Source organism: Phyllobates terribilis, unplaced genomic scaffold (genome assembly GCF_046119375.1).
Source record: "Phyllobates terribilis strain yellow unplaced genomic scaffold, ASM4611937v1 Scaffold_5__5_contigs__length_657084704, whole genome shotgun sequence".
Classification (NCBI taxonomy): Eukaryota; Metazoa; Chordata; class Amphibia; order Anura; family Dendrobatidae; genus Phyllobates; species Phyllobates terribilis.
Genome location: NW_027362765.1, coordinates 31,076,046 through 31,099,153, shown reverse-complemented (window position 1 = coordinate 31,099,153; position 23,108 = coordinate 31,076,046). Strand labels below are relative to the sequence as shown.

At 49.0% G+C, this 23,108-nt stretch overlaps 1 pseudogene; it reads right to left on the bottom strand.

The window, feature by feature from the left end:
- LOC141271402 (uncharacterized) overlaps positions 1 to 941 on the bottom strand; it is a 53,280-nt pseudogene extending 52,339 nt beyond the window's left edge.
- Between the last annotated feature and the right edge of the window lie 22,167 nt (positions 942 to 23,108).

Here is a 23,108-nt window from a genome sequence, read left to right as displayed (position 1 = left end):
ACTGGTTTGTAAGAACACCGGAAACAGGAGTTATTTGATGACAAAATCTACATTTAGTCTTTTATGTTTTTTTAAGTGAAAAATATCACACTTTTAGCAAGAGAGAAAGAGAACATTCTCCATTCTTGATGAAGACAGAGAGAAGACATCTTCTATATATCTGAGGTAACTGAAAGAAAACATCCAATATCGTATTTGAGGCAGAAAGACAGAGGCAGAGATCCTCCTCCATTACATCTGGGGCACAGAGAGGGGGAGTCCTGTGTTCCCCACAGACACATCCCAATATATCTCCATGACAGCCGGAGCCTAACAATGGAGTCCTAGAACAATGTCATTAAATTATAAAGAGAAAAACAAGATAAAATACAGCGACATTGTGTAAGGAGATAAGACGCTCTACTTCTGGAATAATCTGTCCCCAGAATGTCTCCATTACAATGTACAGCTCCTACCGCAGAGAACAGCCCCTCCTCATACATCTATAGCACCGGCCCCCCGGCCCGGATCCACATCTCCAGACTGGGGAACTGATCCCAGAGGTCGGTGCTGTGTCCCGGGGTCATCTGTATCTGCATCAGGAATGGAGGAAGGGAGGATTGATCTATTAGGAGGTGGGTGGTGCCATATTGTGGGGGGCAACTTGTACTATCATTTCCATAGTTGGGCTGTATGTATCTATCAGAGATAAAGGAATACAAAAACACTAAAACAGTCTGTTTCTGTTTCCTTACTTTCTGGAAAAGGAACAAACAAAAATGGCAGGATTTTTATAAATCCACAAAAGCACCAAAAGAGTCTCTGTGCTGAAGGGGTTAATGCCCCCTGCGCCCAGTAATGGGGGATCTCCACATACCTCCACCTGCAGAGCCGCCACCACATATATGGCTGTTCTGTGCGCACAGGACCTGTGATGAGGTCACAGGAGGGGAGGAGTCAGGGGTCACATGATCAGGGGCCTCAGTGGATGCAGGACTCTGCTGTGCTGGTTGTCATGGTGCTGGTGAGGTGAAGGTTATGTGTGGGGTCAGGAGGGGTTTACAGTGTGGATGTAGCAGGGCCGCGTGTGTACGATAGGTGCGGAACATAGCCGCGTGTGTACGAGGCGTGCGGAGCGGAGCCGCATGTGTACGATGTGTACGGAGCAGAGCCGCGCGTGTACGAGGCATACGAAGCGGAGCCGCGTGTGTACGAGGCGTACGGAGTGGAGCCGCATATGTCAGGAGGACCAGGATGCGGTGGTGGAAGACGAGGTGGTGGATGACGAAGTCTCCGACCCAACCTGGGAAGCTGGCATGCAGAGCGAGGCCAGCAGCGCTGTGGGGGAGAGATCAGCAGCACCGAAACAGACAGGAAGAGACTGTGGGGTGACCAAAGGGACAAGGTGGGAAACAATCGTGAATTTCTCCATCAAAGAGTTAGGTGTTCCCAAGTCTGGGACTTTTTTAAACAGAGTTCAGAGAGTAACAAAATGGCCATTTGCAACCTGTGCCATGTCAAGATCAGCAGGGGCCTGACCACTAAGAACCTAACCACCACCAGCATGATCATCAAAGCACCCGACTCGGTGGGCCGAACGCCTGGGTCCACGATTGGTGCCAGCGGGTGACACCACTGCCTTTTCACCTGTGCTAGGTGCTACCCAAGGATGTTGTCTTTCGTCCATAACACTGGCACAGATGCCTCCCGACCTGCACATGTCCTTGCACATTTTGAGGCACCATCATCAGGCACTTCCAAATCTTTATACTAGCACAGCATTCAGCTGTCCCTTCCCCAGGCCTTGGAACGAAAAAGAAAGTTAGCAACCAACCACCCACAGGTCAAACGCTAAACGGGTACATTTCCAGGCTGTTTGCTGTGGAAATGTTGCCATTTATGCTGGTGGACTCGGATGATTTCCGCTAACTCATGGCGGCAGCCATCCCTCGTTACTCAGTCCCCAGCCGCCACTTTTTCTCCCAGTGTAGTGTAACTGCCTTCTACCAGAACTTGTCCAGGAACATCACCCGTGCCCTTACCAATGCAGTTACTGGCATTGTTCACTTAACGACTGACACGTGGTCAAGCGCTTGTGGCCAGGAACGCTACAATTCGACATTTGTTTTTTTAACTTGAAAAAGACACCGGTACGGCTTTGAAATGCGTTGTTAATAAAAAGCCTTTTCTTCATCCTCATCTCTGAAGAACTGACTCGCTTCAGCAGCACAGCCCACTTACGTGTTCATCCAACTGGGTACAATTCCCTGATGGCACACTGGGTAAACATTGTAGAGGCTGGTGGCTGAGTCCCACCTTGGCCCGGCAAATGTGCTCCCAATGCCGAGGATTGCTGTCCCTACTTCTATCAGGGTTTCCTACACCGGTTCCGGCACCCCCTCCTGCTCCTCCTCTTCCTCCATCTCCAATGTGGTAATTCCGAGCACATCGTCCACATCAGCCGGAAGCTTTGCAGCACTGCCTCAGTGAAGCGGCAACCGGCTTTGCTGAAGTTAATTGGTCTAGGAGACAAACCACGCACCATGGCACAGTTACTTAAAGGAATAACTGAGCAAACAGATCTGTGTTTTTTGCCACAACCACCAACCAGGCATGGACGTGTGTAATAATGGGCGTAACATGGTGGCGGCTGTGAAGCTTGGCAAGCTCTCAATACCATGCTTGGCACATGTGCTCAACTTAGTAGTTCAGCAGTTTCACAAAACTTACCCAGATTTGCGCACGCAAGTGCCAGCTCACCGACTTGTGTGCGACGTAGCCACACGCAGAAACTCCACACTGCACATGCTGGCAAGGCTTTGTGAGCAGCAGAGTCCAATTGTTGACTACCAGGTCCAACACGCCCGTTGGTATTCTGGTCAGCCTCAGCACATAACTGAAGAGTGGGCATGAATATCATATATTAGTGTGGTTCTCCAAGACTTTGAGGACTCCACAAAGTTGGTGAGCGGCGATGACGCCATAGTCAGCACAACGATCTTGCTTCTGTGTCTACTTAAACATGAAGCCATACATGCCGACCAGGTGGAGATGGAGGAAGACATAAGACATAGAGATTTTACCCAGGCCAGCCTTATTTCATCTGCTCAGCTCTGATTGGGTAACCATGAGGAGGTGGACGCAGAGGAGGAGGAAAAGGAGGAACAGGAGCTGGTGAACAGCGCAACAGAGGCTAGTACCCACACAACCTTTGTCCCGTCTCTCCGACGTGGATGGGCTGAGGATGTGAATGAGGAGGAAGAGGAGATGGAGAGTCGTCATCATGGTGGAGAAAGGGAAGTGTTGGTTGAAGGGACCTTGCCACATATGGCTGACTTTATGTACCGCTTCCTTTCCCCATGACCCTCGTGCTACATTCATTTTGGCCCAAAAAGAGTATTGATTGTTCACCCTGCTAGACCCATGCTACAAGTAGAACTTCTTCCTGAGGTGGAGAGGTCTTCTAAAATGGTACTATACCAGAAAGTCATTGTGGAATTATGTTGAAAAAATTCCCATCAGACAACGCTAGTGGCAGGGGGCAAGCTTCGTTGCCCAACCAAGGAAGAGAGGCCAGGGAGACACACAGCAGAAGTAGGGGTACACTTTCAAAGGCTTGGGGCAATTTCATGACACCAGCCCAGCGCCTAGGGCCTGATGACCGGGTGTTTTTGTAAAAGAGGGAGAAGTTTTTAAAGATGGTCAAGCAATACCTGGCTGACCAAACCTGCGTACTTCCCAGTTCCTCTGCAACTTTCAACTGTTGGGTCTCAAAGCTGGACTCCTGGCATGAGCTGTCCCTCTATGCCTTGGGGGTGTTGTGCTGCCCTGCTGCTAGCGTATTGTCTGAGCGGGTTTTTAGTGCCACTGGGGGAGGTCATAACAGACAAGCGTTTTCGCCTTTACACAGAGAATGCTGACAGGCTCACTCTCATAAAAATGAACAAAGCCTGGATTAGCCCCAACTTTTCCACAACACCAGATGCCAGCAGCACATAAAGTGATTTTAATATTCAATATTGAAATGAGGCCTGCCACTTTTTGCCTTTAAAGGGTCTATGTATGACAAACCACAATGTTTGTCTAGCTTTGCACTTTCTCCAAAGTCTTTATGACTGTATAAGTACATCAAGTATACTTTCAAAATGTTTAAGTTCAAAAAATTTTTATGGATTCAATAACTCCTCCATACAGTTTAACACTGTTTTTGTTGCATTACGGTGGTATGCAAAACTTATAAAAAGCCTTGACAAATATTTATGGATTAGATTACTTATCCAAAGAGTGTTACGTGCTTTCTGTCACATTTTGATGGTATTTAACACTCCAAAAAACATTTAAAAATTAGGCTTGTTTATATTTCATACCTATACAGGATTCCGTGGTCTGGGGTGCATTTGTACATTTCTGTGATCTGTAAAACTAAAATAAAGTGTTTAAAAATTTTACAGGCTTAAATTTTGCAGCTGTACACTATTCCGTAGTCTGGAGTACATTTCGGTGATATACAGTACAGACCAAAAGTTTGGACACACCTTCTCATTTAAATATTTTTCTGTATTATCATGACTATGAAAATTGTACATTCACACTGAAGGCATCAAAACTATGAATTAATACATGTGGAATTATATACTTAACAAAAAAGTGTGAAATAACTGAAAATATGTCTTATATTCTAGGTTCTTCAAAGTAGCCACCTTTTGCTTTGATGACTGCTTTGCACACTCTTGGCATTCTCTTGATGATCTTCAAAGGTAGTCACCGGAAATGGTCTTCCAACAATCTTGAAGGAGTTCCCAGAGATGCTTAGCACTTGTTGGCCCTTTTGCCTTCACTCTGCTCTTCTCCCACGATTGCCAAGTTTGGCTGTACAGCCCGGTCTAGGAAGACTTCTGGTGGTCCCAAACTTCTTCCATTTAAGTATTATGAGGGCCACTGTGCTCTTAGGAACCTTGAATAATGCAGAAATTCTTTTGTAACCTTGGCCAGATCTGTGCCTTGCCACCATAGGCGAATTATAATGAGGACGATCAGGACTACCACCCGGGGCCCGATGCTCCGTGGGGCCCATGGCCAGATTGCCCTCATTATAATGTCTCCTGCAGGGCAGAGGCAGGGGGACCGCCCTGTACCTACACGCTGTTAGACGCCGGCCGGTCACATCACAGGGAGACAGACACGCCCCCTGCACTGCACTGGCTGCGTCTCCAGGACTGACGTCACACAGCGGCGCCTGGAGCTGCATCATCCTGCCGGAGAGGAGCTTGTGCATTGGACCTCAGTGGATGGCGGTAAATGAGGTCGGGCACAGGGCAGGATGTCTGTAGTGAGGAGGGGGCTGCCGGACGCTGCTCCCCTTCTGATGAGTGCACTCAGGATCCTATACTGTCAGGTCAGCGGCTGCTCTGCTGGGGCTCTGTGTGACCTATTGCAGGGGTCTGACCTTTGCTGCAGATCAGGTCACTCTGGGTCATCGGCTCCATCGTCACCAGATCTGCAGGATAATTCAGATTCCTGCAATAAATCACACTGAGCCCCTGCAAAGCGACCACAGACATCAGCAGAGCGGATCCTGCACTGACTGATCAACCCTGAACCTACAGGATAGTCACATACTATACTGCTCCATATATAATATGTGAGGTCCTGCAGGCAGGTCCAGGTGTGATCAGTACAGTGTATATCCCTGTACAAAGAATGTCATATCCCGTATACAGATTACTGCATGGTATACTGTGGTACAGACATCAGATGGGATATAACAATGTGTATAGTATATAACATCTGATGTCTGTACCACAGTATATCGTACTAGCTATTGAACTCGTTCTACACCTGGGTGGCGAGCTTTTTTCTTAGTACATTTACGGCGCCTTTTTTTTTTATGACACTGTATGTGAATTTGCATACACAGTGTCTTCAATAAAATGGTGCCGGATAGCGTGTTATGCGCATGCACTGACTCCAGCACCATTTCATTGAAATATTGTGCTACAAAATTAAAGAGATCCTTTCAACAGAAATAAAGCTATTAACCTGTATATATAACAGTTAATCTGCAGGTTAACACCGTTATTATGCTGCCCAGCAGCTGAATGCAGCGGGGAGAAAATGAACTTTATTCTCCTCGCCAGCATTCTGTTTCAGTCATGGGGGCGGGACGGTGCCGGTTCGGTCACCACTGAGTATACAGAGCGTCCCCTATAACTGCGCCACCAGCACTGACTGACACTGGCTCTACATTGAGGCTGGCTGTCAGTCAGGGCCGGGGTTACATCAGCTGCTCTGTATTTTCAAAGCAATGACTGAACCGGCACCGGACCAGACCCCATGACTGAAACCGAATGCTCCCCCATCCCGGTGTATGCTCCCCCATCCTGGTATATGCTCCTCCATCAGGGTCTCCCATCCTGGTATATGCCCCCCATCCTGGTATATGGTCCCCTTATCCGGGTCCTCCATCCTGGTTCATGCTCCCACATCCAGGTCCCCCATCCTGGTGTATGCTCCCCCCATCATGGTATATGGTCCCTTTATCCAGGTCCCTCATCCTGGTACATGCTCCCCACCATCCTGGTATATGGTCCCCTTATCCGGGTCCCCCATCCTGGTCCATGCTCCCACATCCAGGTCCCCCATCCTGGTATATGCTCCCCCCATCCTGGTATATGGTCCCTTTATACAGGTCCCCCATCCTGGTACATGCTCCCCACCATCCTGGTATATGGCTCCCTTATCCGGGTCCCCCATCCTGGTCCATGCTCCCACATCCAGGTTCCCGATCCTGGTACATGCCCCCCCCATCCTGGTATATGGTCCCCTTATCCCCTTATCCAGGTCCCCCATCCTGGTCCATGCTCCCACATCCAGGTCTCCCATCCTGGTACATGCTACCCCATCCTGGTATATGGCTCCCTTATCCGGAGACGATTTTTTGGCACGAACAAGCCGCAACCCAGAATACGAACCCGAATTTGAAATGCCGAACAAATTCGCTCAACACTAATTGTGATCTCCGGCGCCATTTTGTTGAAGACAAATTTGCACACAGTGTCTTCAACAAAATGGAGATCGAGGTATGTGTCCTAATGACGCCGGAGATAGCAGTATGCAGTCAGCTCTTACGCATACCGTGATCTCTGGCATCACAATCCTTTATCCTCGTCCTCCTGCCTCTCACCTGTAATGTCTGATGTGTTCTTCTGTCTCTGGCCAGACTGCGCAGGCGCATTGCGTGCATAGTCTATAAAGGCTTCGAACAGACAGATACATCTCTGATTATATTATAGATGCCAGTCATGTATTCTCATATAGACTGTATCAGGCCGTTTCTAGGGGAAGAGGAGGGGCAGGTGACCTGGGTACAGCCGTCAGGGGGGTGGCTTCGGGCCACCTCATGTAGTGGTCAGAGGTGTCTCCCTGGCAGCTGCATTTTGCCGCCCCCAGAGAGGGATTCAACCATTCTCTGAGCTGGCTGTGGAACCGACAGTCGATCAGAGAAGGGAGCTATGTACAGGCTCATATTGTATATAGGGAGGCTATGTTGGGGCTCATACTGTATATAGGAGGCTATGTTGGGGCTCATACTGTATATAGGAGGCTATGTTGGGGCTCATATTGTATATAGGAGGCTATGTTGGGACTCATATTGTATATAGGGAGGCTATGTTGGGGCTCATACTGTATATAGGAGGCTATGTTGGGGCTCATATTGCATATAGGAGGCTATGTTGGGGCTCATATTGTATATAGGAGGCTATGTTGGGGCTCATACTGTATATAGGGAGGCTATGTTGGGGCTCATCCTACTAATATTATAAATGCGAAAGTTTGTGAGTATGTATGTTTGTTACTCTTTCACGAAAAAACTACTGGACGGATTTGCATGAAACTTTACAGTAATATAGATTATACATCGGAATAACATATAGGCTACAATTTGTAATGATTTTATGCAATTTTGGTCGTAATATAACGATACATGTCAATTAAGTCGGAAAAAAATCTGGCCTCTGAGAGCGTACGCTGCCTAAACCGTTGGAGTTACACAAAGATGATGTACCGTAGAATTGTTTGTGTTGAATAGTTCTAAATAAAAGTCCGCGACAGCATATATCTACCTTTTATGTGGAAGCCACTATGACTAAAATTGTGAACCATAAATTTAATTAAATTAGAAACTATTTTACAATGCACATTTTAGTATATTTATCAAACTTTTTAGTATATTTATCAAACTCTTATATACACACATACACAGGTGATATTTAAATGGCTGATTTACAGCAGTCAGAAGAGATTGATAATACAATAATTTGCCCATAGTGGATCATTGTATAGTGAGGTCACAGTTGCCGCCTGTCCACAGTCAGAATACAGGGGTGATCATATACCGTGGCCAGGTACAAGTGTGGCACAGGGGGTTCACACACGACCCCCAGGGACTGACATTTCCTAGAAACTTTGGCAGCTGTCAGTCATGAGCTCACCTTGATACATTACACTCTGGAAACAGCTGAAGGGAGAAGGATAATTTATGACATTTTCTCAGACTTAAAAAAAAAAAATAGCCCAGAAAATTGCCCATATGTCAGGAACAGGTTACTAGGGAACTACACGTCCCAGCACGGCCTGCCCGTGCCCACAGCCCGGGGGGAGTGTGAGGCTTCCTCCTGCAGGTTGCCCGGGGGCACCGGGCCGTCATTGTCCTCACACAGGGGGTCCCCGCCGCCATTGTCCCTCCACATAACACCGTATAATAAAACATGCGCTCACCTGCGCCAGCTGCTGCAGCCGGGAAAGTTCCGAGCGCCTCACCTGGGCGGAGGGGAAGTGACTCACACACGGGGAGGGGCAGTAACCTGAGCGCGGCTCCATGGAGGATGCACACACTTCAGCCTGACAGCACCGGCAGCAGCGCTAAACAAATGGCGTCCTCCCCTCCTGTGTGCAGCACAGCCCTGTGTGTGTGCAGCGCAGCATGTCACCCACAGCACCAGCAGGCTGCTCTCAGCTCCCACAGAGCACTGGGAATGGTTGCTATGGGTAACCGCGCCACAGCTGCTCCTTATAGACCATGTCACCCACAGCACCAGCAGGCTGCTCTCAGCTCCCACAGAGCACTGGGAATGGTTGCTATGGGTAACCGCGCCACAGCTGCTCCTTATAGACCATGTCACCCACAGCACCAGCAGGCGGCTCTCAGCTCCCACAGAGCACTGGGAATGGTTGCTATGGGTAACCGCGCCACAGCTGCTCCTTATAGACCATGTCACCCACAGCACCAGCAGGCTGCTCTCAGCTCCCACAGAGCACTGGGAATGGTTGCTATGGGTAACCGCGCCACAGCTGCTCCTTATAGACCATGTCACCCACAGCACCAGCAGGCCGCTCTCAGCTCCCACAGAGCACTGGGAATGGTTGCTATGGGTAACCGCGCCACAGCTGCTCCTCATAGACCAGTCATATACAACTGATATCGTCTGTACAGCGATCGTAATATAACTAATTAGATTGTTTTAGTATTTTGTTTGAACTTTACTAAGTACCTATTTTGTAATTAGTACTTATAAAAATGCCACGAAAGCGTAAGTCTAACATTTCGCAAAGCTCTAATAAAGCCCGAGCTATGAAAATAATTAGACGTGATGAGACGTCTCAACAAGCCGAGCAACGAAGGCTTGAGCAGGCGGTGCGTTGTGCGGCACATAGAGCTGCAGACTCCAGAACAATCCCAAGCCCGACGTGAACAGCATGCGGAGTATCTGGCGTCTCAACGGGCTGCTGAAACTCCAGAACAATCCCAAGCCCGACGTGAACAGCATGCGGAGTATCTGGCGTCTCAACGGGCTGCTGAAACTCAAGAACAGTCCCAAGCCCGAAGTGAACAGCATGCAGAGTATCTGGCGTCTCAACGGGCTGCTGAAACTCCAGAACAGTCCCAAGCTCGACGTCAGCAGCAAGAGACTTACATGGCGTCCCAAAGAGCCACTGAAACTTATGAAATGGCCGAATCTCGCAGACGCACTGTTGCTGAAAGGGCAGCACAGCGACGTCAAACATTTACAAGAAATACATGGATATTGTTTAATAAAGCTGCATTTGAGTATGACGAGACTCTTGATTATGAAACTCACAAGCTTATAAAAATAGAAGCAATGACCATAGATTGCAAATATTGCGGAGCTCTTAAGTGGAAAGAGGAAGCAGCAGGTATGTGTTGTTTGGGCGGGAAAGTAGCTCTTCCTTATATAGACGAGCCAGTTCAACCTTTAAAAGAGCTTTTCTCTAATGAAACTGATGAATCTCGCCTTTTTCTAAATAATATAAGAAAATACAACAAGTGCTTTCATATGACGTCTTTTGGAGCAGATCAAATTGTCTCAATGCCAGGGTTTTGCCCGACCTTTACAACACAAGGACAAGTATACCACCGTATCGGTTCTTTAATTCCTGCGTCCATTTCGCAACCACAATTTTTACAAGTTTATTTCATAGGTGACGAAGAAGAACAAATCAACAGGCGTACTGAGTGCGTGCAAAGCGTAGATAGAAACATAGTTAAAAAATTACGAGTACTTCACAACCACAAGATTTTGGTGCATAAATTTAAAACGGCTAGAGACAGAATGATCAATGACGATCATTTCAAAGTAGTGATTCACCCAGACCGTGTACCACGTGGTCAACATGAGAGACGATTCAATGCCCCTACTACAAATGAAATAGCTGCTGTAATAGTTAGTAGCGAACAAACTATGTCTCGGGACATCGTTGTGCAGCCGCGCGATGGCATGCTCACTAGGGTTCCCGATACACATAGATTCTATGACGCTCTCGAGTACCCAATAATTTTTTGGAAAGGACAAGAGGGGTACAGCATTGATATTCCTCAGATAAATCCAATTACCAAACAAGCAATGCCAAGCAAAAAGGTGTCCTGCAAAGATTTTTATGCCTTTCACTTGATGGTCCGTCGCAGCGATTTTAATTTGATGCTTAAGTGTAGGCTCCTACTTCATCAGTTTCTGGTCAACATGTATGTAAAGATGGAAAGTGAGCGCTTAAGGTTCATTTCTTTAAATAAAAAAAATCTGCGCGCAGAAAATTATATTCACTTGCAAGATGCAATAAGAAATGATGCGGATTTGGATCCAAATAACTTAGGTCAGATGGTGATTCTCCTGTCATCATTTGTAAATAGCCCGAGATACCTACACGAATACACACAAGATCACATACGTACGTAATTATGGGAGGCCTGATTTATTTATTACAATGACTTGCAACCCCGCTTGGCCAGAAATCACCAAAGAGCTTATGGCTGGACAAAATTCAACGGACAGACATGACTTAACAGCTCGAGTATTTAGAATAAAAGTACAGAAGTTGGTAGCTCTACTTACAAAAGGTAACATATTTGGTGATGTGCAATGCTTCATGTACTCGATCGAGTGGCAAAAGCGAGGTTTGCCTCATGTGCACTTACTGCTGTGGTTAAAGGAAAAATTGCATCCGAACCAAATTGACGAAATCATATGTGCTGAGATACCAAACCCAGAAACCGATCAAAAGCTCTATGATACAGTGACAAAGAATATGATTCACGGGCCATGTGGTACATTCAATTCTTCATCGCCATGCATGAAGGAAGGAAAATGTACCAAAAAATATCCGAGGAAGCTTTTAAAAGATACTCAAACCAATGACAAAGGTTATCCTTTGTACAGGCGCAGAGCACCAGAGAATGGTGGACGCACGACGATTATAAAAACCCGTAGAGGAACACAGGAAATATTGGTGGACAATAGCTGGGTGGTCCCATATTCTCCACTCTTATCAAAAGATTTTAATTCTCATTTAAATGTAGAGTTCTGTAATACGGTACAGGCGATAAAATATATTTGTAAATATATTAATAAGGGTAGCGACCAGGCTATTTTTAACATCCGCCAGCAAGGGAATGTTAACATTGACCCAAGAGATGAGGTGCAGACCTTTAGAACCGGCCGATATCTTAGTAGTAACGAAGCAGCGTGGCGGATCTTAGGTCTGCCTCTGCACGAGAGACACCCAACCGTCACTCATCTCGCGATTCATTTACCCAATGGCGAGAGGGTTTACTTTACGGAAAATAATTTTAGAGAGAGATTAGAAGCACCACCTAAAACTACACTAACTGCATTTTTCCTGTTGTGCCAAAGTGATACGTTTGCAAAAACATTACTTTACATTGACGTGCCTCGCTACTGTGACACCCCAGGGGTCTGGTTGCCACAGTAATAGAGATATTATGTCTGAGAGCAAGTGGGAGGTTTCTCTGGTCAGGAGCCCTAAGCATGCAACACGGCCCACCCAGACCTGGGAGGGGAGGAATCTGCCCTTATAAACTGGGTCTGGGGCGGGATTAGGTTAGACAGAGCCTGCAGAACAAGCAGAGCAGTCAGAGCCTGGAAAGGGAAAGTGACAACAGGAGCTCTGTAGGAGCAGGAGTGAGTGCCAGAGGCTGGAAGCTAGAGAGCTCGCCTTGGCTGAAGACACTAATACCGGACACGGAGTCCGAGGCTGTGGGGACATCCAGGTCCAGCAGCAGAATCCAACCGACAGGGGATTCCATGTCCTCTGGCCTTAGAAACCTGAAGGCACGGTCACATGCAAGGAACCAGCACCGCCATCGTCCGGGCACTGATGAAGCGGCAACAAGTGGAACGATCTGGTGGTGAGATAGGTAGCGTGAGAATGTGTGACCCGTTCCCTATTGCCATGCCCCCGAAAAGTGAGATGATGATTTGGTGCCGGGCAGCTATTGGTCTAAGAGGTAGAGACTACCAAGCAATGGTAGAACCCGTCTACTCAGACAGTAGGCCCACCATTTTGACAGCACGGGGGGTGGTCGATGTACGCCATGGGAGGGTGCCCGTCCGCATCATAAATATTGGGGAGAGAGAAGTATACCTGCCCCGGTATGCCACACTAGACAAATTGTTCACCATCAACCAGAGCTCTGTACAGGCCGTGGAACCCTTGCCTCCATCTCAACCAGACGAAGGTAACGGCTCTAAGAAACCAATGGAGGACTGGTGTCAGCAACTGCATTTGGGTACTGGCTCCACTCCCTCACACCAAAAACAGGGAGTCTATCGGGTGGTTCAAGAGTACGAGAGAGTGTTTAGCAAACACCCGTTAGACTTTGGGCGAGTAAAGGGGGTAGAACATCACATCCCAACGGGAGACCATCCTCCCATAAAGGAGAGATACCGACCCGTACCCCCTGCACACTATCAACACGCCAAGGGGATGCTAAAAGACATGAAGGAGGCTGGGGTAATTAGGGACAGCTGTAGCCCCTGGGCAGCTCCACTAGTCTTAGTGAAAAAGAAAGACAACACCATGAGAATGTGTGTAGACTACAGGAAGGTCAACCGTATCACACACAAAGATGCGTACCCGTTACCAAGGATAGAAGAGTCCTTAGCTGCATTAAAATCTGCTAACTTCTTCTCTACTTTGGATCTCACTAGCGGGTACTGGCAGGTTCCTGTAGCAGAGGCGGACCGGGAGAAAACCGCATTCACCACCCCGATGGGACTCAGCGAATTTAACTGTATGCCGTTCGGGCTCTGCAACGCACCAGGAACCTTCCAACGGTTGATGGAATGCTGTCTGGGACACCGGAACTTCGAGACGGTCCTACTATACCTGGACGACGTCATCGTCTATTCCAAGACCTATGAGGACCATCTGGAACACCTGGCAGAAGTGTTTGAAGCCCTGGCAAACTATGGCCTAAAGGTAAAACCCTCAAAGTGTCATCTACTGAAGCCAAAGGTACAATACCTGGGACACGTGGTGAGTGCTGACGGAGTAGCCCCCGACCCTGACAAGATAACCGTGATTAAGGACTGGCCAAGACCATCCAGCATAAAGGAAGTGTGGCAGTTCCTCGGGTTGGTAGGCTACTACCGAAGATTCATTCCCGGTTTTACCAAGAAGGCAGCTCCTTTGCAGGACCTCCTGATAGGCCAGTCCAGGAAGGCCAAAAACCAGAAGCCACCCTTCAAATGGGAAAAGCTGGAAGAGGAGTCCTTCCGCCAGCTGAAGATGGCCCTCACGGGGGATGAAATCCTGGCGTACCCTGATTACAGCCAGCCCTTTATCCTCTACACGGACGCAAGCAACATCGGGCTGGGAGCCGTACTGTCCCAGATCCAGCAGGGGAGAGAACGGGTAATTGCTTACGCCAGCCGAAAACTGCGACCCACGGAAAGAAACCCTGAGAATTACAGCTCGTTCAAGCTAGAGTTCCTGGCAGTGGTGTGGGCAGTAACCGAACATTTCAAGCATTACCTTGCCTCTTCCAGGTTCACCGTGTACACGGACAACAACCCGTTGACACACCTGGACACTGCAAGACTGGGTGCCCTGGAGCAGAGATGAATGGCCCGCCTGTCCAATTTTGAGTTCACGATCAAATACCGGGCAGGACGCTCCAATACCAACGCGGACGCCCTGTCCAGGATGCCAAACCTACCGGACGAAGGGGAGGATCCAGAAGAATTGGAAGAGATCGAACTCCCTGCGTTTCACCGTCATGAGATTACCCAGTATTCCCACCGTGTAAGGGGCCAGCGATCTGCTACGTTCAACCCCTTACCCCACTACAACTGGGCGGAGACGCAAGACAGTGACCCCGCAGTCCGTCTGGTGAAGGAGATGCTGACCCAGGCTGACGCCCGCCTAGACCCAGACGCTCCGGAAGAGACCAAGCAACTGTGGACGGAGAAGAGCAGACTGTTTCTCTACAAGGAGAAGTTGTGCAGCAGAATGGTCAATTCCCGGACACATGAACTGATCTGGCAGGTTGTGGTACCGAGACGGGACGCAGCTATGGTGCTGGAGGCCTACCACAATGGGGCAGGGCACTTAGAATGGAAGAAGCTGGAGTTCCTGCTGCGTGAACGGTTCTACTGGATAGGCATGAGAGGAGCCATTGAGAGGTGGTGTAGAGACTGTGGCCCGTGCAATCTAAGAAGAAGGGACCGTGCCAGCCAGAGGACTCCCCTGCAGCCCATCATCACCAGGCAGCCGCTGGAACTGGTCGCTCTGGACCATGTTAAACTGGCTCCAAGCAGAAGCGGGTATGTCTACGCCCTAACCATCGTGGATCACTACTCCCGGTTCCTAGTGGTGGTCCCCGTCAAAGACTTAACAGCACAGACAGCAGCTAGAGCCTTCCAGCTGCACTTCTGCCGCCCACATGGGTACCCGGACCAAGTGCTGACGGACCAAGGACCAGCCTTCGAAGCGGAGGTCTTCCAGGAGTTCTGCAACCTGTATGGCTGCAAGAAGATAAGAACAACGCCCTATCACCCCCAAACCAATGGACTCTGCGAGAAGATGAACCAGGTGGTGATAGATCGGCTAAAAACATTGCCCCTGGAAGAACGCAGTCTGTGGCCTGAGAAACTGCCCGATCTGGTGGACCTGTATAACCACATCCCGGTAGGTTCCACCAACTGTACCCCGGCTTACCTAATGCGAGCAAGACCTGGTAAGCTGCCTGTTGACCTGGATATGGGAGTCCTGATACCCGAGGACACCTCACCAGAGACAGACTGGGATACAGAACGGCAGCAGCAGTACCGGAAAGTACAAGAGAGCGTCGAGCGAAGTCTCTGTCAATCAAGAGAAAGGCAGGAGAGAACTTATAACCTACATGCTCCCGCTGTTCCCCTGGTACCTGGAGAGCAGGTCTTGAAAAGAAAAAGGCGGCTCCATAAGTTGGACGACCAGTGGGAAAAGGACCCGTACACCGTACTGCCCTCAAGCCACAATAATCCAAAGGTGTACGTCATCAGCAAGGATGGAGGAGAGACCACAGCCACTGTCTCCACAGACCACCTGAAAAAGTGCCCCGAGAAGTTGCAAAGCACGGATGAAGATCAGGAAGACCCTCAACCCGTAGAGGAAAAGGAGGAAATGATCACCACCGTACTCGGAGACTTTCCCCGGTCCTGGACACAAGTAAACAACGCTATCGTGGTGCCCGTCCTCACCTTTCTCCAGCCAGCCCCTCAAGTGCCTACAGACGACCAGGTAGAGCTGAAAGAGCAGCCGGCCCAGGAGGCAGAAGGGTCCACACCAGCAGCACAGGAGGATCAACCCTCTGCTAGTAGTGAGCCTGCCGTGCCCCTAGTGAGCCAAAGAGTGCGCAGACAGCTGCCCAGCTTACCCATAACACCTCCTACACCCTGTAGTGCAGGACCAGTTAGTGAGCTCCGTAGGTCCACTAGAGTCACTAGAGGTCAGATGCCCGCTCGCTGGAGAATCTAAACTAATGCACTGTGAATTTATCTGTTTAACTGTTTATGGTTTATGTTTGTTGCCTGTTATTAATTATGTTTCTCAGTTACCCTGCAGATTTATTTGGACTAACAGGTTATGGACACTGGATAACCGGAACAGTTTTGTAGATAGTTGCACCTTGGTGCCTCTTGCGAAGACGGCCGCGGAAGAGAAAACCTGTCTGGCGTGGCCTACTTGCGGCCCAAAGTAGCTAGCTCCAGCCTTGCAGCCACGCCCAAGGACAACACAAGGGGTTTGCTTTGGACAGGTCCCCTACTTCGCTTAAAGCTTCACCTTGGGTGACATGGACACCCTCTTGTTTCAAAAACTTCACCTTGGGTGATATGGACACCCGGTTGCGGACACGCCGTGACCTTTAAAGAACTAAAGCTTCTTGTAAATATGTTATTGTGTTATTGTTATACCCTGTATTTATGTTTCTTTAAAAAAAAAATGTGTTTAGTCCCGGAGTACTAAAATTTACTAGGGGGGAATGTGACACCCCAGGGGTCTGGTTGCCACAGTAATAGAGATATTATGTCTGAGAGCAAGTGGGAGGTTTCTCTGGTCAGGAGCCCTAAGCATGCAACACGGCCCACCCAGACCTGGGAGGGGAGGAATCTGCCCTTATAAACTGGGTCTGGGGCGGGATTAGGTTAGACAGAGCCTGCAGAACAAGCAGAGCAGTCAGAGCCTGGAAAGGGAAAGTGACAACAGGAGCTCTGTAGGAGCAGGAGTGAGTGCCAGAGGCTGGAAGCTAGAGAGCTCGCCTTGGCTGAAGACACTAATACCGGACACGGAGTCCGAGGCTGTGGGGACATCCAGGTCCAGCAGCAGAATCCAACCGACAGGGGATTCCATGTCCTCTGGCATTAGAAACCCGAAGGCACGGTCACAAGCAAGGGACCAGCACCGCCATCGTGAAGCGAAGGCTGACGGAAGGCCCCAAGTCACCGGCCATACGGGTGAGCACCACACGGTATACTCAGGGACGTGGGCTACTTCTACCCACATAGAGCAAGGTAGCCAGGAAAGAGTGCAGATAGTCGGGGAGGCCTACAACTCCACCTGGCCAGGGGAGATCCTGCTTGCTCACAGACTGACCAGGCCCCTACTGCTAACCAGTACTCCCGGGAGGGTCTGCTTTATACCATCAGTAAAGGCCCTGAACTGCACCACACGTCTCTGTGATTCCTTGCCGCACCAGCACCATTACTACTGGGACGCTCACACCATCACTCCTATCATCCACCTTAGCTGCCCTGAGGCAATACTTCTCCCGTGGGGACTTATCCCATACTCGGCTGCGCAAACAACATCAGCCTCAGCGGTCGGCAGCGCAGCGGCGGTCCCCACTGACCACAATCCACGGGTGGCGTAGTCGGACATTGTTATTAGTTAAGACCGCTACTGGTTTGACCGCCCTGGGCACGGACCGGGTCACCGCCATGGAGAACTACAACCCCCAGCGATCCGGCTCCGGGTATCCCCCTGCACCGCACAGGCCCAGGGGGCGCGTCACTACTATACTTGGAATGTGGCACGGAAGCAATGGAAACATCGTTTACAAGGAACACCTGTCGATGGCTGGCCAGGTGTGAAGGCAGGAGACGCTCTAGGTCGCATTTACACGGTGCACGTTAGCAATAGTGTTGAGCCACCCCCGTAGTGTTCGAGTTCGGTTCGGTTCGTCGAACACCCGTGTGTTCGCCGAACTGTTCGTCGAACTGTTCATCGAACACCGTTAAAACCAATGGCAGGCAAACAAAAACACATAGAAACACATAGAAAACACCTTCAAAGGTGTCCAAAAGCTGACAAACTGCTCTGAAGACACAACTAACACATGGAAAAGTGACAAGTACATATAGTCATGCGAAAAGAAAAGAGGTGGAGGAGTAAAAGGAGGGGGAGACACAGATATAGGCATGTCATGCCCTTCTAAAATCCAAAAAGTGAGAAGCCGACACGTTCAGTCCGCTCCTGCCCGTGCCACCTCCGTGTCGCCGGGTTTGTGCCAGAGCCGCGGTGAACCCTGACGGCCAGCCCCCCTCTCCCAATACTGGTGCCTGTCCGCTGGTGGGTCGAGCGAGCCCCCCTGTGGTGGAGGCAGCTCTAAGCTTTTTAATTTAAATTGTCTCTCTAATTTGAATGAATACACTTTAAATCCATTTACAAGGATCTATTGGAGGGCAAGTCTCATGCCAGCAGCCGCGTAATTCCAGCTCCAGTAGCGTCCACTAAAGCTGCTGCAGTTAAAAAGCTTTTATAAGGATCGAGCTCGGCTGTCCACCGCAAGGCATCCTACTGCCAGTCCCAGCCCCTATGCCTTGGGGTGCCTCCTGATGCTCTTCACTGAGTATCCCGTGGTCCCGAAGCATTTCCTTTGAAAAAATTAAGTGTCCAAACTACAGGTGGTGTAGCTTGCTTAACAGCCGGGATAATCTGCTGACTAGCAGACACTGCTACTAGGCACAAAGTATTTCCTGGGCTAGATGCAGTTAAAAAATTGTAATTAGATACTCTCGTTGGATGCTGAGAAAGCATTCCATAGAGTCTCCTGGCACGCCATATATGATTCTCTTAAAAAGCTTGGGGTAGGGGTCTAGGGGACCCTTTTATAGCCAAAATCACGGCCCTGTATCGCAATACGTCACCTAGGCTGAAGATAAATGGAACTGTATTACCCTGAGGGCTCGGTTGCTACAGAGGTATTGCACCTCACCCAGAGGTGTGATATCTCACTCTCAGGTAAGGATGGAGTGTGGATCAGGACCCGACACCTGCATGCATTACACCACATTGCCGTGGGGCAGGGCGACCAATATGCCCCTGAGATGGGCACGACAGTCCCTGTCCCTGGCTGGAGTGGGGGGAGGGAACACTGAGGAAGGGGAACCCTGTAGTGCAGGAGCAGGGAGGAAGCAGTTCCTGGGTGCATTGAGAAGGGAGTATAAAAGGTGGGCACCATCTTAGTTCAGTGCAGAGAAGTCTGAGCAGAAGTGGCAGGGAGCAGGGGCTTTGCATGAGCTCTGCTCCGGAGGCGGGCCTAGTAACAGAGGCCCAGGCCTGGAAGAGGGAGAAGGAAGGAAGAGGAGCGGAGAAGGCTCCAGGAACGAGGAACGAAGGGATCCCAGGGGTGCGGACGGGCGAGTCGCCACCGCACGCCCGAATCCACCTGCGTGGAGGGGTCAGGCCAAAGGGGGAGACCGGTCCCCGAAACTAGTGGAGGCAGGAAACGACCCTCAGCTAGAAACAGGAGGCTGTGACAATTTATGTGGCGCAGCCCCTCGCTACACCCGCTAGGAAGGCACCACATAGGGTCAGGGAAACTGGCGCCAAGTTTACCAAGAGGAGGCCCGAGGCAGTCGGACAGAAGGGTTGGTAAGAAAGGCCAGACAAAGGACACACAAAGGGGGTCCTGTGAAGCGCTCCAAAGTTATCTGGGAGTTGTCTGAGCCCCTCACCTGGTGAGCACAGTACGACGTGGGCAGCCGTTACCTGCAGACGTGGTCTGGATAATAAGAACTGTGAGTAAAGGCCCTGGACTGCATCACTGACTCCGTGTCGTTACTGCTGCTGCCCTGCACCATCACCCCCATCCTCCGCATACACTGCCCTGAGGCTATACTCCTCCCGTGGGGAGTTATGCTACGCTCTGCTGCACCCACAACACCAGCCTCAGCGGTCTGCCCTGGAGCGGCGGTTCACTCTGACCGCAATCCACGGGTGGCGTAGTCGGACATTTAAACATCAAAACCACATAAATAGTTCCGCCACTGGTTTGACCGCCCTGAGCCACGGAACCGGGTCGCCGCCACGGAGACTACAACCACCAGCATCCACCAAAAAGGGTCCGGCTCCGGGTGTCCCAAGGCCCAGGGGGCACGTCAGAACATTTTCATCACCTTTCACAATCACCAATGGGACAAGGCAGGGATGTTCTCTGTCCCCTCTCTTATACATCCTAGTGACGGAGCACCTGCTCTCATCAATTCGCCATAACCCCAATATTAGGTGGATTGAGGTGGGAGGCACCGAGTACAAGTGCTCTCTATTTGCTGATGATGTCCTAGTATATATCACTCAATCACATATATCCATCCATGCTGTTATGGCTGAAATAGATCACTTTGTTACATGGTCAAATTTTAAAATCAATGCAGCGAAGTCTGAGGCCCTCGATGTCTCCCTCCCCAAATCCATATAGGATTCCATCCAGTCCAACTTTCCCTTTGCCTGGCCCTCACAGGGTATCAAATACTTAGCAATTCCTATTCATAGAGACCTCTCCCATCTATGTTATCTTTATTTTGGGCTCTTTATTGAACAACTCCATACAGACCACGGTTGGCAAGTTAGAACTGTAAGATTCACTACGTGAACCACTGGTGTTTTGTGGAAAAGCACATGTACACTGTGTTCCAAATTATTATGCAAAAAGTGTTTAGGAGTGATAAGGGAAGAATTTGTTTGTTTGTCAGTTAAACTCATTGATGGTGATGTGTGTCAGGGCTCTTTATATCACTGTAAGCAATTGCAGACACCTGTGCTAATTAGTTTGGCAGGTGTGTCCAATGAAAGGCAAGACTACTTAAGAAGGCTGTCTCACATTATTAAGCAGCCTACATTTTCTGCCAAAATGGGAAAGAAAAAGGATGTGTCGGCTGCTGAGAAGCAACAAATTGTGGAGTGTTTAGGTCAAGGCATGACTACAATCAACATTGTGCGATGATCAGGATGAAGTGTCTTGGCAATCAAGAAGTATGTAGCTGATTCACAGTACACACGTGTGCGTGCTGATAAGGGCAAATTGAGGACTCTTTCCTACAGGCAATTACGTCAGGTTAAAAGAGCAGCGGCAAAAAAGCCTTGTCATAGCAGCAGACAAGTTTTTGAAGCTGCTGGTGCCTCCAACGTCCCCCGAACAACAAGATGCAGGGTCCTTCAGAGGTTTGCAGCTGTGTATACGCCATCCTGTCGACCTCCTCTATCCACTTCACACAAGCAGAAACGGCTCCAGTGGGCCAAACATTACATGAAGACTGATTTCAAAACTGTTTTGTTCACGGATGAGTGCCGTGCAGCGCTCGATGGTCCAGATGGATGGAGTGGAGAATGGCTGGTTGATGGACACCCCACGCAAACACGGCTACAGCGCCAACAAGGAGGAGGTGGAGTAATGTTTTGGGCTGGAATCATGGGGAGAGAGATTGTCGGCCCCTTTAGGATCCCTGAAGGCGCTAAAGATGAACTCCATAATGTATGTGGATTTTCTCAAACAGCACTTCCTGCCATGGTTCAAGAAGAAGAACCGTGTATTTCACAGCAAGATCATTTTTTTGCATGATAATGCACCATCTCATGCTGCACATAAAACATCTGCATCTCTGGCTGATATGGGCATAAAAGGGGACAAACTTATGGTGTGACCCCCATGCTCCCCTGACCTCTACCCCATTCAGAACCTCTGGAGCATCATCAAAAGGAGTGTCTATGATGGCGGGAGGCAGTTCACATCTAAGCAACAGCTCTGGGAGGGTATTCTGTCCTCATGCAAAACAATTGAAGCAGAAACCATCCAAAACCTGACAAATTCAATGGACGAAAGAGTTCAGAAGCTCCTTTCGAACAAGGGGTCCTATGTGAAAATGTAACATCACCTAGAATAAAGTTTTGAGTTGAAAACTGTTTGATTTCAGTTTCTAATAACCTGCTAATGCTTATAATTTCAAAAATTACCATTTTTTTGGTCTTTATTAAAATGAAAAGGTTGATCGAAAAGTTTGGGAGATCTAAGAGTGTGGCAACCCAGTAGTCATGATTACTTCGAATTCTGACAATATGAGGGTCATGTTGCAGGTAGTGCAGCAAGAAGGCACTTATGTGTCTTGCGCATCTCGGAGCCCCAAAATTATTTTCCGGGCTAGATGCAGCTAAAAATTATTATTAATTTTAAATCTGGTGGAGCTTAGTATAGATGGCCTAATAGGATCAGTGCTGCACACTGCTACAAAGCCCAAATTATTTTCCAGCCAAGATACAGATAAACATGATTAGTAATTTTAAATCTGGTGGAGCTTATTATAGATGGCCTAATAGAATCAGTGCTGCACACTGCTACAAAGCCCAAATTATTTTCCAGCCAAGATACAGATAAACATGATTAGTAATTTGAAAGCTTAAAAGGGTTGGTAGGGTGATTTTAACCAATCATCCATCTTTTACTCTCCCCAGGATGACACAGGGGTAGAAAAGTCGTTTCGGATCCATGATTTGTTCATCTTTATGAACGTGAGTCTGTCTACATTATCAGTGGAGAGCCGCGTGCGCTTATCTGTCAGCACACCACCAGCAGCGCTGAACACACGTTCAGACAGAACGCTGGCTGCGGGGCATGACAAGATCTCCAAGGCGTAAGTGGCTAGCTCCGGCCATTTATCCAGATTGGAAGCCCAAAAAGAGCAAGGGTCCAGTGACACAGTCATGGCTTCAATGTTTACTTGGAGATACTCCTGTACCATCGTCTCTAGGCGTTGACTATGTGTCAGACTTCTTGTCTCCTGTGGCCTTGCAAAGGATGGGCTAAAAAAGTGGTGAAATGATTGCGCAAAATTGATGTTACCAGCAGATACTGTGGTTCTGTTATGGTTTGAGTGCTGAACACTTGACGGTCCCACGGTTGGCAAGTTGGAACTGTGAAATTCACTACGTGCACCACTGGTGTTTTGTGGAAAAGCACATGTAAGATTCTGCAACAGTCTCTGCTGATACTCCTGCAT